This window comes from Rhinatrema bivittatum, chromosome 8 (genome assembly GCF_901001135.1).
Source record: "Rhinatrema bivittatum chromosome 8, aRhiBiv1.1, whole genome shotgun sequence".
NCBI lineage: Eukaryota > Metazoa > Chordata > Amphibia > Gymnophiona > Rhinatrematidae > Rhinatrema > Rhinatrema bivittatum.
The window spans coordinates 42,116,222-42,130,494 of record NC_042622.1 but is presented as its reverse complement, the minus strand read 5'-3'; the positions used below and the strand labels follow the sequence as shown (position 1 = coordinate 42,130,494).

The following is a 14,273-nucleotide window of genomic DNA, read 5'->3' as shown; positions in this document are numbered from 1 at the left end:
GCCCTCTGCCTTTAGCACAAACCTTGGCTCTAACTTCCCCATCAAAGTTTTTTCAGCCGAAAGATTAACCCAAGATGACTCTCCCAGCAACAATCTCGTGCAAAGCAAAGATTGCCCGCCAGATTGTATATCTTCAAATTGGGCACTGATAAGCCACCCTGACCTCAGTGCACCTGGAGGTGGCAGAGCGAAATTCGCAACTTCTTACTCTGCCACAGAAAGGACCTGAGCGCCCTTTCCAAGAACTGTAAATCCCATCGCTTAAGCACCAAGGGTAAATTCTGAATTAAATATAGCCACTTAGGCAGGAGAATCATCTTGTACAAGTTAACTCTTCCAATCAAGGACAACGGAAGGCCACACCATGTCTCAAAATAGGCCACCAAGATCTTAAGAAGGGGAAGCACATTCATTTCATATAACCTGGGCAACTGGGATGGGAGATAAATCCCCAAGTATTTAAGCTTGGCGTCTGCCCAGGTCAATGGAAACGAATCTCCCCAGTTAACCCGCAGAGTTGGGGAAGGGCAAAGCTTCAGATTTCCTGATGTTTAATTTAAGCCCTAAAAACACCCCGAAATCGTGAAACAGCTGTAGAAGGGTCCGCAGAGAGGAACGAGGGTTCGTAAGAAAGACCAAAATATCATCTGCAAATGCGGCATACTTGAAGGTCTCTGAGTCAAATCTTACCCCTTTTACCCCCGATCCTCCTGTATTGCTAACAACAGGGGCTCAATTTGCAAAAGAAATAATAAGGGAGAGAGGGGGCAACCCTGTCAAGTACCCCTCCGAATGGGAAACGGCTTCGATTGAGACGCGTTCGCCACCAATATAGCCATAGGGTCCTGGTATAAAAGCTGAACTGCCTTAAAGAAAACTCCCGTGATGCCCATTGTATGTAAGATATAAAATAAATAGTCCCATTCCACGCAAAGGCCTTTTCGCATCGAAGCTGACAGTAAGATATGGTTCCCCCACTTGCTGGCATAAAGCCATGGCAGACAAGACCCGCCGAATATTTGTGAGCGCATTGCATTTCTGCACAAAACCAACTTGACTCGGTTTGATTAGGGAGGGCATCAATCTGGCAAGGCGATCTGCCAATATCTTTGCTAAAAGTTTGTGATCCACATTCAGGAGAGAAATTGGGCGATAGAACTCCAGATAAGTAGGATCCTTACCAGGTTTGGGGATTAACATGATAGTGTTCACGAATGCAGGAAATGAACCGGTTTCAATTAGAACATTAAAAGCTTGAGTGAGAAGTGCTACAACCGAGTCTATCAAACTCTTGTAAAATTCGGCAGTGAACCTGTCCGGTCCCGGGGCCTTACAGCATTTGGTTTGCTGAATGGTTAAACGTACCTCATTTTCCGAGATTGGGCCATCCAAGAAGGCTAACTGCTCCCATGTTAAAGAAGGTATATTATACCGCTGACAGAACTCCTCACACTCCAGCCAAGTTGGATTGCCAGCAGAGTACAAGCCAGTATAATAGGCCCAAAATAAGGAGAGAATGGTGGGAATATCATGGGCTAGGTCACCCTTCTGGTTATGTAGCGCCAGTATTTGCCAAGGAGCTCTATTAGAGCGAAGCATATTTGCCATCATTTGCCCGGATTTATTACCGAATTGAAAGAGGTGGAATTTATAGTACAAGATACTTTTCTTAGCTCTCTGATGCAGGAGCCATATACAGCACTACAGATCTTACCTTCTTTGAAATATGTGGTTCCCACAACTGAACTTTCACAAATGGCGCCATAACGCTCCCAGCTCCCACCCTACATTTCCTCGATTTAAATGCCTACTATGCTCTGTGTCACCGGAAGTACCTTCAACGCCGCTGTCAATCAAACACTACTGAATAAAAACATTGAAGTGAATCAAACACTTCAATGTTTGATGTGGTGGCGATTTTGATAGGTATTGTTACAATGAGAACAGAAGTGGATTTATTATTTTGAAACTGTTACACCTAGAGGATTGAACAAAGAAATGGATTGATCTGTTTTCTGATTGAGTTCACTTGATTGTTTTTATTCAGTAGTGTTTGATTGACAGCGGCATTGAGGTACACTTCTGGTGACGCATAGCGTAGTAGGCATTTATATCAAGGAAATGTGGGAGCTGGGAGCGTTATGGCGCCATTTGTGAAAGTTCAGTTGTGGGAACCACATATTTCAAAGAAGGTAAGATCTGTAGTGCTGTATATGGCTCACTTGGGGTTTGAATTTATTTGTGAGTAAGAAGTCCTCTATAATAATACAAATAAAATATTTCTATTGTACATTTTTAGGATGTGGTTATTCGAGAATATTTTGGCCTTGTGGTGATGATTGATTTAAATTTCATCCCCTGAAGAAGGCCTGTCAGCCGAAACATGGTCCATGTTGGGAATATGGGAATATTTTAAACAGCAGACATTTTGCTGAATGCCGGATTACATGAGCTAACTATTTTGTGGTTTTTTTAGTGTAGTAGGGTGGTAATAAAATAAAATAATACATTTTTGAAAAAATAATTAAAGGCAACTTTTTTTTTTTAATTAATAAAATAATACTTTACGAGTGTGACAGTAGATGATTATAATTTTACAGTGCCATTGAGGCTGATACTGCCTGAGGCCCATTGCTTGGCGAGAGACAGGGGATTAAAACAGAGGCACTTTTTGTTCTGATACCTTCTTCGCTCATTTAATATTATCTAATATTTTTGTACTTAATGTTTTCTTTAGTTAAATAATTGTTTGGGAGAATCATATAATGATTATCCCCCCCCCCCAAAAACACAAGCTCCTCTTTAGGTAGACTCCATCATCCATGGGGTGAGACTACCTACTAAGATCAACATGCTGTTTTATGGATGCTATACCATGAACATCTCAAACAACTTCAGCATTTCCATCAATGCTTTCTGAGCTCAGGATCTTCAACAGAGAAGTCCTTGAAAGGTGCCAAATTTCCACCATGGAGGCAAGGATGGTGAAGGCTCAACTTTCATGGGTAAGCCATATCATAAGGACAGAGGACACCAGAATTCCCTAAGTTGTGTATCATGGCCAGCTGAAGAGTGGGCATGGATCACAGCAAAGACCACACTTTAGATTCAAGGACATCCTCAAACTCAAGCTTAAAATCTCCATCAGAGTGGAGACATCTCTGTCACTTGGTCATCCAAAAGTTGGATATCAAGCAAATAAAAGCCCAAAAGGAAGGAAACGAAAGAAATATACAAGCTGCAGAACGCCAGCACCTGTAAGCACACCAAACGTTTGCTCCAATTTCGAAAATATTTCCTGTGGGCACTTTTAAATTGCTTACTCTGTGTTCATTCTTTGATGAAGCAGGGCAATGCTTCATCTGTAGAGAAGGACCCCATGTTAAGAGCACCTGGATCATAATTATGAGAGAGGTTAAAGAAGCACCACCAGAGTTTATTTATTTATTAATTATAATTTGTTGACCGCACTTTTGAAAGTAAACTTTCACCCAAGGCAGTGTACAATGGTATTTAGCGCAGGTGGGTGAATTAGACATTCAAAGAGCAAATCTGCACAAATGCAATTACAGAAAATCAAGTATAGTTTATTTTGAATTTTTAAAACTTACATGGCCATGGAGCCAAGCGACGTAATCTCCAATGTTATTTAACACTGTGAAATAGTTATGACTATGTAGTTTTACATAGTTTCTGGTTACCTCACCCTGCAGTCTGGGGGTGATGATCGTATGCAACTACTGATGAAGACTCGGAAACCCAAGACAGTCCTCATATTGGCATGAAACATGTTGATTCTGACAGTGAATGCCAGACATTCAGCAATGTTCAGGCAGCAGTATTAAAAAGGTGCCAGGTTGGTTGGAAAGGTTGAAATCAATCAATATTTAATCAATCACTTACCATTTCACTAAGAAAAGAAATGCTCAAGGCAAACTGCAGTCGTAAATTACATAAAAGAACAGAATCAAAATTGAGACTCAAAACAAACATTAAAATCAGAGAAATAAAACCATAAATAAAATCCTAGAAAATGTGGACTAAAAAAAACAAAAGTATCACACAGTAAAAACAGTGTTTCCCAACCCTCTGCTGGAGGCACACCAAACCAGTCTAGTTTTCAGCATAGCCACAACGCATATGCATGAGATTAATGTGCATTCACTGGGTCACCACTGTGTGTAAATATTTCATGGGTATCCTGGAAACCAGACCGGTTATGGGCAAAGAATTCCATAAATGGCCCATGAAGTAGGCCTGGCTCTATATTCCTGTTAGTCTCATCATCACAGGAAGAAGCTACATTTGATCAAGGAGACTTTAAATCTCTTGTTTTCCCCCAAGCACTTAAGAACATAAAATATGTTATACTCACACTGGGTCAGACCAAGGGTCCATCAAGCCCAGTAACCTGTCTCCAAGTCATAAGTACCCAAACATTAAATAGATTAAATAATCAAGGCTTGTCTCTGTGAATCTCTAGTTGCTACATATATCTTACAGCACTATAGAAAATAATAAATGGTAATAGCACTGGTTTTCCAACCCCAGTAAATAAGGTTCTAATGATGCATTTGAAGCTCTAAGAACCGAACCTTCACAGCTGTGAACAAATGGCCCAACAGAATGAGAGGAGGGAGAATAAAAGGAAGGTGTGCTTAGTCTGGGGGGCTTATTCGCTGTTAACAGAGGGTGAAGATTCAATGCTTTAACATCAATGCAAGACCCACTGCACAAAACACACATTTTTTTAAACTTGTCTAATAGTGCTCAAGAGTCTGACCCAGAAGTATGAAGGGCAAATTCAAATATATTGTCAAGTAATCAGCTAAAAAATATCTAGGGAGCAGTAATGAAAAATGTTTTCTGCGGGTACATTAGAATGGGGATTGAAAATTGCCCCTCCCCAGTGAATGAAGCTAAAATTTCTCCCGCTGGATAACAGGGGGTAGAGTCGGAGTTGGCACAGAAAAGTATGCATGGGGGGATTTTCATTTAGCAATCCCTGCACCAGCCTGGGCGCGCGCTGGCCTGAACTTTCAAAGGCCAAGTCCGCGGGGAGTTTCTCTTTTAAAAGAAATCAACTTCCAGGCAGGACGGCGGGGTTCGGTTTTCGCCCTCCCAATGGCCTTCATTCCTCGCAGTGCCGCGGTGACGGTGTTAGAAAGAGAAGAGTCGGAAGATCGCCACCTCCTTCCCTTCCGCCGCGCTCCTTTGTCAGAAAGCAGCAACCTTTTTTTTGCAAAAGCCATGCATGGGGAGGGGATTTGTCGAGACCAAACGATAACCAGCTGGAGGCCTTTCCTGGCCCGTGGAGAGTCCCCTTGCAGATGCCCTCATTACTGAAGCTCCTCTTCTGTGGTGGATTCAACGCCTGCGGCATTTTGTAAAAAGGAAAAAAAAAAAAAAAGGAAAGGGTCAGAAGAGCGGTGCGAGCAGTCAGCACGCGGTCTCGGAATGTGCCCCTGGCCCTCGGGGGCTTCCTTCCGACTGTGGCACCAGGACAGGGGCCCATGCAATGCAATTAAATATTAGTTAAAAGAGAAACTCCCTGCGGACTTGGCCTTTGAAAGGGGCCCATGCAATGCAATTAAATATTAGTTAGTTCCCCGAGTGCCTGCCGAAGATTGCTCAGGGGAGCACAGGCTGGGCAATAAGAAAAAGAAACAGGGAGGCACGAAAACATCCTACTCGCATTTGTAACAAAAAAAACACATCGAGGAGAGAGGGAACAAATGACCTTCTTAGCTCCCCTTCTGTAGCCTGCACCAGTGTTTGGATCCCACACTGAAATTAAATAAACCATTTCTCAGCTGGTGTAACTGGAGCCATAAAAATGTCAGTACATTATGAAACGCTGTTCCTTAATTAATTTATGGTTACGTTATGAATGAGACTTATGTAAGCTGTTACAAAGGATAAGCAACTGGGAGGTGCCAGGCTGGGTCAGACCCAGGGCCATCCAGTCCAGCATCCCGAGCATTTGTGACATCGCAGATCACATGGGCAGGAACTGAAAGCCGCAAATATTACAAAATAAAATTCAGCTGGAGCTCTTAAATTTAGCAAACTGAAGGACACTCTTTTTTTTTTTTTAATGTTGCTTTTGTTCATTCCCGGGGCGATATTTAATTTAATTTAGCATTTTTAATTCCACCTTTCGTGTCTGATTCATAATTTCAAGGCGGCATAAGTAAGCTAATTAGCTCCAAATAGAAGCATTGCATTAAATTACAACACAGGCAAGTAAGTTTGCATGCATTGTTGGGTGTCAATACAGTAGAAGAGATCAAAGAGCAACTTATTTTTTTCACTCAGCAATTATATACACCCAGTGTCCACAAGTGTCTAAGGGTTTTTACCACTTTTCTTGAACCACCATTATGAAGATAAGTAAATCTAGGGGAGAAACCTCATCAGAACTATAGACCGGCTGATATTTTTGGGCTGTAAGGATCGTGATCCTTAGGTACTAGACATGATTCAGACACATTCTGCTTCTCAGATTGTGATCGGCTATTAAAAAAAAAAATCCTTTTTTAAATCCAAATATAATTGGGGTTTTTTTTTTCTTTGCTGTGGAAGCATCCTCCTGCTTCCAGATCAACTGGAAAATACCCCCGTGGGTTCTGTTACATCTTGATTCTTCATGCACAGCTGTGGAAGGAACGGGATTGAGAGGCTGGGTAAAAGACATCCCGCCTCAGGGTGAATTAAGTATGGGAATTTGCAAGGGATGGATGCATCTGTAGAACCCAACACAACTACACTCAGCTGGCCAGTAGATGTCGCTGTTGCATCATACATGGGACACTCTCCTCCCCCCCCCCCTCCCTCCGGGGAGCTGCGCATGCTCTCTCTAGCAGTAGCAGCTCAAGAAGAAACCAGGCTGAGGAACTGAGCACTCGAGGGTGCTCGCAAGGGGGAAGTGGGAAGCAGGGGGAATCTTTTGCCTCCCACCCTGGATTTTAATGAGTTATTGGGGATTTTTTTTTTGTGTAACCGTTTCTGGTTTATTTTGTTTTTGTACATCCCCTATTTGTTTTTGGTTATCTGCCACCTCCCCACCCTTCTGCCACTGACCAAGCAGGTGAGTCCTGAGACCTTCTATTTTTCCAAGGATAAAGAATCAGGATCAGAGTAGGAGAACACGCCCAGATTGTGCCTCTCCAACTCGAATCAAGATGCAAATATTTATTTATCTGCCACGTTTATAAATCGCCTTCCAGGTTTTACAATAAACGCTTCCTCCCCCATCTCTTAATCACAGCCCCATGCAGGCATCACACTGCAATATCACCTACAGTTTCAGCTGAGGACAATGGGTGTCATGGATTTTTTTTTAATAATTAAAAGAAATGGGGTATAGATATAATACCATAGTACGTTCTGTTTTCTCCATACAGTATAAAATAGAAATCAAGACAACATTTTTCAAAGCGTTTTTGCACAGGTACACATGCTCAGCCTCCTAAAACAGGCTTCTGAATATTGCCCAGCCTCTTGTTCACAATGGAGGTCGATTTTAAAGGAAGCGTACGCGCGTCCATGTGCGTGCGGTTCCCGGCGGGCGTACATGGACGCGCCGATTGTATAACATGCGCCGTGCCGGCGTGCACATGTTTTAAAATCTGGTGGCTATGCTCGTCGGATTTTAAAATCCGCGTGCACACGTGCCGGGTGGCCCACGACTCGCACGCGCGGGTGTGTGTGTGTGTGTGTGATTTTATAATCTATGCGCAGCAACGCAATCGGGCCTCCCCCAGTTCCCTCCCAGTCCGCTCCAATTAAGGAGCGGACTGGGAGGGAACTTTCCTACCCCTAACCCTACCCTTCCTACCTCTTTCCCTCTCTTCCCTGACCACTAACCTAACCCTACCTGTCCCTAATTTTTCAAATTTTTTTACTTACTGTTCCTCCAGAGCAGAAGTAATCTTTGCGTGCTGGCCGGCTGCCAGAACGCTTCCCTGGGACGGCGCTGTCCCCGCCCATCCCCCGGGGGTTACGCGCGTGGCCGGGCCCTTCCGAAAATGCGTGCAGCGCGCGCAAGTCCTCGCCACGCACCTAAACCCCTCTTATTGACGCGGTGGCCCTTTTAAAATCGGGCCAAACGTGCGTACGTTTGCCGGTGGGGGAGGGGTGCTTCATGTGGGGTGACTTTAAAGTTTTTCCTTGTACTTCCAGCCCCACCCCCCCATGACCCTGCCCCACACAAACACCAGGTGCCAAGTCTGCAGGTTCTTTTGTTGGATTTTCAGAGAGAAACTCCGCAGTATTTATTAGGTGGCAGCAATTACCCCATGACTCCCTGAGACTATGCTGCAATGAAAAACCCTTACTAATTGCCCTTTCTGATGGTTGGCTCCCTGGTTATCCTGTAATAACCTCTCAGGGGATGAAGCCTCTGACAAGAAATTCACATCCTTGGTATTTGTGTTGAACTCTATGTGGAAATGTGATTTTATCCGCAAACATTTTAAACATTTTCTCCGTCATTTACTACTGAATTAGCTCAGATCACGGTTGGGGCTGCCATCTTCCGTCCCAGGTGGATCTGTCAGGCAGGGGAGCAGCAGTATCGCTATAAGACTTTGATGCCTGACGTGTGTATGTTAAAACAATTTTCAATATTTGCCACCCGTGGTCCCACTTCTACATCTGATGATCAGAAAAAAAAAAAGAAAGAATCCCCAGCATTCCCTTAATTACCCTACATCCGAATGTAACTGGCCTCGAGCTACTAATGAGCTGTGTGCAAATGGAAATAAATGTAATTACCTGGAAGTTTCTGGCATCCACTCCGTCCGCAGGCTGTGCTACAACACTTGTAGTTTTCTGCACAGTCACTGTCAGAGCTGCAGGTCTTACCACAGGGGGACAATGTCAGCTCTTTAACCACCGGGCATTTACTAGATCCTTCTGAAAGAGAAAAAAAAAGCAACAGTGGCAAAAACCAAAATAAATCAATCCCAGTCTCTTCAGAAGTATTGTCACAGGCCATGGGCTTTAGTTCACGCTCTGATGCCATCCACCGCGGAAGTCAGGCTGCGAAACCTGCTCGGGAGCGGCACGTGCGGGGGGAACTGTGCCAGGGCATCGGTCCAGTCCAAACACTTTCCGGCGTACAGTGGAAAAATGATCCTCTTACAAAGAGGGAATTGAGAAGCAGTTTAACTAAGCATTTTGGTGCTATAAGTATCACCTGGACACATATGAAAGGGCCTGAGAATTCCAGGAGAAAGCTGGCAGGAGGCCGAAGTGCAGCCTCATTGGCTGTCAATCACTATCTATGTCTCTGGCAAAAGCACTTGGATAAATCTAGCTCTAAATCTCGATAAATTCATCAGCCAATAAGATGCCACTATATATGAGGGGGCAAGGGATCAGGGGAGATTGAAAAGAAGAAATATACATATTATTAGAGATATTATTGCTTCATAGCAATGCACTCATGGGCCTACGAGTTTATAGCTTTTACTCTTTCCTGCAAATTAAACTGATGGTGCTATATCTAATCCCTTAATTCCTTATTTCAGAGGAGTAAATACATGACAGTTCCTGCTTTATTCTTCATTTCCTAATTATTTATTTGGATTCTGATGCTCTGTCCAGGGGTCATACAGCCAAGAGGGCTGGCGGGAAGGCTCCTCTCTTATGATCGCTCGGTGCTGCTCCTCTGGCCGGCATGGGGGTCACCACAGTGGCGGCATTCGCTTTCCCTGCCTTCCCAGAATTGAGAGCGTTGCCTGTGTGGCACCCAGCCCCACACAGCCCTGATGGACAAGAGACTTAAACCCAAGCTAACAGGAGGCTTAAGTCAGCTCGGTGCCTGCCACTTGATGGTGGTGAAAGGGCTATAGGTATGCCCGCACGTACTAGTACTTCTTTTAGAAGCCACCTCCGAACATGGCCTGGGCACTAAGATTATTCAGTTTAAATGGCCGCTCACTGCAGCAGTAAAGACGTTTTCAGTTCTGCATCAAGAATGATAATGAACCCCCAGCCCAGGCGTATAGATCCTTTCTGGTTATAGTCACACATATGAGGGAAGCTGAAGGATTGCCTTCTGCCCTGAGGACAAGTCAGTGCCCATATCTATTGGATGCATTGGTGCTGCTGCTCACAGATTTCAATATTGTGCTAATTCAGCCCCTATTCTGCCCTGAGGAATGCAGCCTGTGACCAGAGCTGTACAGAGAAGAACTGAAGAGCGAGTCGAAAAACAACCCCTCCGTGCCTTAGGGAGCTTAGCATCGAGGTCTGCCACCTGCAGACGAGACGTGACGCGTTGGAAGGCTCCCTCCTCACCTGTGGAGCCCACGGTGGAGGGCGTTGCTGTTGCATTCGTGGATGCCGAATCATTAGATGCGGACTGTAGCCGTGCGCAGAGGGCGAGGAGGACCAGGAGCAGGAAGACGCGGCGTGCTGCCTTCATGGTGCCGTCAGGAGCAGCGCCCGGATCTCCAGACCTGGCCCTGGCTGGGATTTAAACTCTCACGCCCAGGAGGAGCTGAGCAGGAAAGGGAGGGGTTGTCTGACAGGTCATAAGCGGGGACTCCCCTACTTCCTTTTACAATTAGTGACCCATTTCAGGTATCTCTCTCTCTCTAGGCTTCCTGCCATAAAACGCAGGAAACAAGAGCAGTCCCAGCCCGACCCAGGAGCACCTCTGGCAACCATTTTTTTAAATATTAAAAATGATTGCATCGTGAGCACCCTGTCACACTGCCAAACCGTGAAGGACCATCAGTGGTGCAAACTGCAAAGAACGGATGGGTTTAGGATTTTGCCATCCACAGGCACTGTTGGTGCTGTCATCACCCCTGTTCCCCTCCACCTCAAGAGTTGGACAACGGGAAGAAGGAGGTATAAGGCACAGTCCCTGGTTCCCTGTGGCAGCTTGGACAGATTCTTTAGCAAAAATGTAAACATTCTGAAGTCAACTGGCGAACTTTCCATCTTTTATATCACATTATAAAAAGAGGCTTTCCAGTACAATTATTAGTATCATTTTTCTTTATATTGGATGAAGAAAAGGGATCCCAATTATCAGTACAGGAAGGAGTGGGGGGAGGAGAAGGGGGGAGGCGTGTGAGAGAGAAAGCAGATGGGAGAGATTAGGAATCTGGGATGCAGAAAGAGGGAGGGGGGGGGGGTGTGTGGAGAGAGGGAGATTCTTGGACCGAGGAAGAGGAGGAAGGAGTAAGAAGGGTTGGGAATGGGTTCCAGGATTTGGTGAGGGAGGTAGGAAGGTTTCATGATCTAAAGGATAGAATCCAAAATCACGCGACCAAATATGCAGGAACGCTTGTTGCGGGCGTGAACCCTTGGACCGAGCGAGGTGGAGTTGGCACAGCCTGCAGGGAGGAGCTCCACAGGTGCCCATCGTCGGTTGGCGGAGCTGGCTGCGGCAGAGACCCAAATAAAATGTCACCCCCAGCAGGTGGAGCCCTTGGGGGCAGGGGCCGGCAGGTCTTAGATGTGAGCCTCTGCAGATGATAAGAGTTGTAGGCCAGGGTCTAGTGCAGAGGGGGATGCAGTCGGAGTCTGTCGGCGGACAGGGCCAGGTAAGCGCGCAATCGGAGTCGAGGTCCAGGCAAGTGGTCAGTGGCAGGCGGAGCGCAATCAAGAGCCAGGGTCCAGGCCAAGGTCAACACCAGAAATCCATCCGAGGGGGCAGCAAGGGATGGAGGGAAGGTTGGGAGGCGAGGAACAGCACAAGCAGGAGCAGAGACACTGAGGACTGACCAGAAAGACGACCGGGGACTGTGAAGAAGACAAGAACTCGTGAACACGGACCAGGCTGCCAGCACAGGAACCAAGACCAGAAATCAGGAACTTAGGGACACGGACCAGGAGCAATGAAGCCAGGATCACGTTGAGGCAACGCAACGCTTCCAGGAAGTCAACCTGTTTGCTGAGGCAGGGAGTGGCGGCGGAGAGAGCCTTATATAGTAAGGGAGCGCTGATGTTTTCAAAGGGCACCGCGGGGGACGTTCCTGCCGCGGGCCCTTTAGATTACAGCGAGTTAGGCGTGTGCACGCCTAGCATCAGCCCCACGTCGGCGTCTTCCTGCCACTTCACAGCATCGGGCAGTTCAAGCGTGGCAATCTGCCGTGTGCTCATCTGGGGGGGGCCTGCCAAGCATCAGAGGTGGCTTGGGGCCAGAGGTAAGCGCAACGGTCCGCGGGCCTGCCGTGCGGACCGCTGAGTACAACAAGGTCAGGATGTAGATCAAAGGCCAAAAAAGTATGTCGAGTCCATGAGTTTTGTTCTTGCTTTTCGGGGCTCAATTTACAAGAAATCACATGACTCACAAGAATCCTAGCCTATTAATATATACGAGATAAAATTATAATTCCAACCAGTATTGTGAAAACAAATAAACTAGCTCATTGGCGTGTACATTGGATTTAATCTATTGTGTAAACAGTGCTCTCCGAGACTCCTGAATTGTCTTGCTGGTAATCTCACACGCTCCTGGAATATTCCATATTTTTATCTAAATAAAGATCTTTCTTAAGCTGCCAGTATGAAGTGTTTATTTTGGTTAATCCATAACATCCCTATTGTTTGCTGTGAGACACTGCCCCTGTTGCTTCTGCCAGGAAGGAACAGCTACTGTGTCAGCATTTTGCTGCAGCTGGAATTTAATTCCTCATTCCTCGTTGTCTTGTGATGCCAGGCCCGCGTGTGAGAGAAATGCTAGCTGTGCTGCCATATAAAGACAGTCCTTTTTAAATCTTATCCTGGGCCTTTTCTTTTCCCAGATCAAAATTCTTGGTTAAGGATCTCTAATGTAATTAATAAGCACTGAGACAGGTACAATCACCTAGGAATGTTTAAGCACATTGATTTTAATAATTTCCACTCTGCCCTGCAACAATATCAGGAACAAGTCCCACCTTCTTAAAATTTTCTTTTAACCTTAACAAATGGTATGTAAGTATTCCTATGACTTTTAGTGTCAGATATGAAATTCTCTACTATGTCTCTTAAAATTGTTCGCTTCAAAACGAGAGACTCTGATTTGTTCACAGTGAGTTAATATATTGACAACCTGTAGCACTTCTCTCCAGCTCTGGTAGCAATCATTCAAGATTCAAAATTTACCAAAGTACGTTATCTACGTATAATTAAATTCTATTTTAAATTCCATTAGGGAAGGAATGGAGAATAAAATGAAGAACATCATAATGCCTCAGTATAGATCTATCATGCAATTGGGCCTTGTGGGCAGTTCTGCTCATCCCATCTCAAGAAAGATAGAGCAGAACTAGGAAAAGGTACAGAGAAGGGCAATATACATGAAAAAAGGGGATGGAAAGGCTCCTTTATGAAGAAAGGCTAAATAGGTTAGGGATTGGAGGTAACTGAGATAACTGAGAGGGGATATGATATAAAATCATGGATGGGAGGGAATGGCTAAATAAAGAATGGTTATTTACCCTATCAAATACTACTAGGACCAGGGGACAGTCCATGAAACCAGCAGGTAGCAGATTTAAAACAAATACTACAAATAGACCAGAGGCATTTTTAATCAGGAAATTGTATGTTCAGATCAAGACTATTGGAATCAGTCTTAGTGAATTGAATCTTTTGTGTTAGGGCAGAAATCGAAATTGTGATCATGGTTATGCTTAAAACCAACCTCCTTATGAAGCACCTGAGGGGCACTTCCTCTCAAGGGTAACGCACCTGAGTCAGCAGTAAGCACGGTCTTTGAATACTCTCAGCTCCTTTCCTCTAGTAAAGGACAGGACTCCTCTTAGATGGAGCAAACCTTCACTCCTCAGGCTCTTCCTAGGTGAAAGAATGGAAAACGGATTCCCTGCTACCCAAGGGCACTCAGCTGCAGGAGGAATAAAAAATAGTCTTTTACAAAAAGGGGAAAAAACCAAACCAGAAGGGTGGAAAACTTCCCAGCCTCACAGCTGAGGAGATAGCACAAAAAACAGATCCTTAAAAGTTGAAACTCCTCTGCATCGGGTCACTAACAGGACTATCCTCCAGAGGAGTGACAGAACTCTGTCAGAATCTTCCCTCCCCTTGATTTAACCAAACACAAGAATGCCCCTATCCTCTATGCCAGCGATTCTCAGCCGGTGTGTCGCCAAGCAGCGGCAGGTGTGTTGCGTGCCACCGGTCTCCCGCTGCTCTTCCCCCCTCTTCCTTCACCGAGCGAGGGGCAGGCTATCTTCCACTGCTGCCGTTGCCGCCCGGGCTATCAGCACGTTCAAGCCGGGATGGGAACGGCAGCAGTGTCATTG

The 14,273-nt window shown here is 45.3% G+C and overlaps 1 long non-coding RNA gene across 1 annotated transcript; it reads right to left on the bottom strand.

The window, feature by feature from the left end:
- Nucleotides 1-3,430: 3,430 nt before the first annotated feature.
- On the bottom strand, nucleotides 3,431-14,226 carry LOC115097940. The gene is made up of 3 exons (XR_003858370.1): nucleotides 13,702-14,226; nucleotides 8,779-8,919; nucleotides 3,431-5,374 (listed from the first exon to the last, which is right to left on the bottom strand). It is a non-coding gene; the product is annotated as an uncharacterized LOC115097940 (long non-coding RNA).
- Between the last annotated feature and the right edge of the window lie 47 nt (nucleotides 14,227-14,273).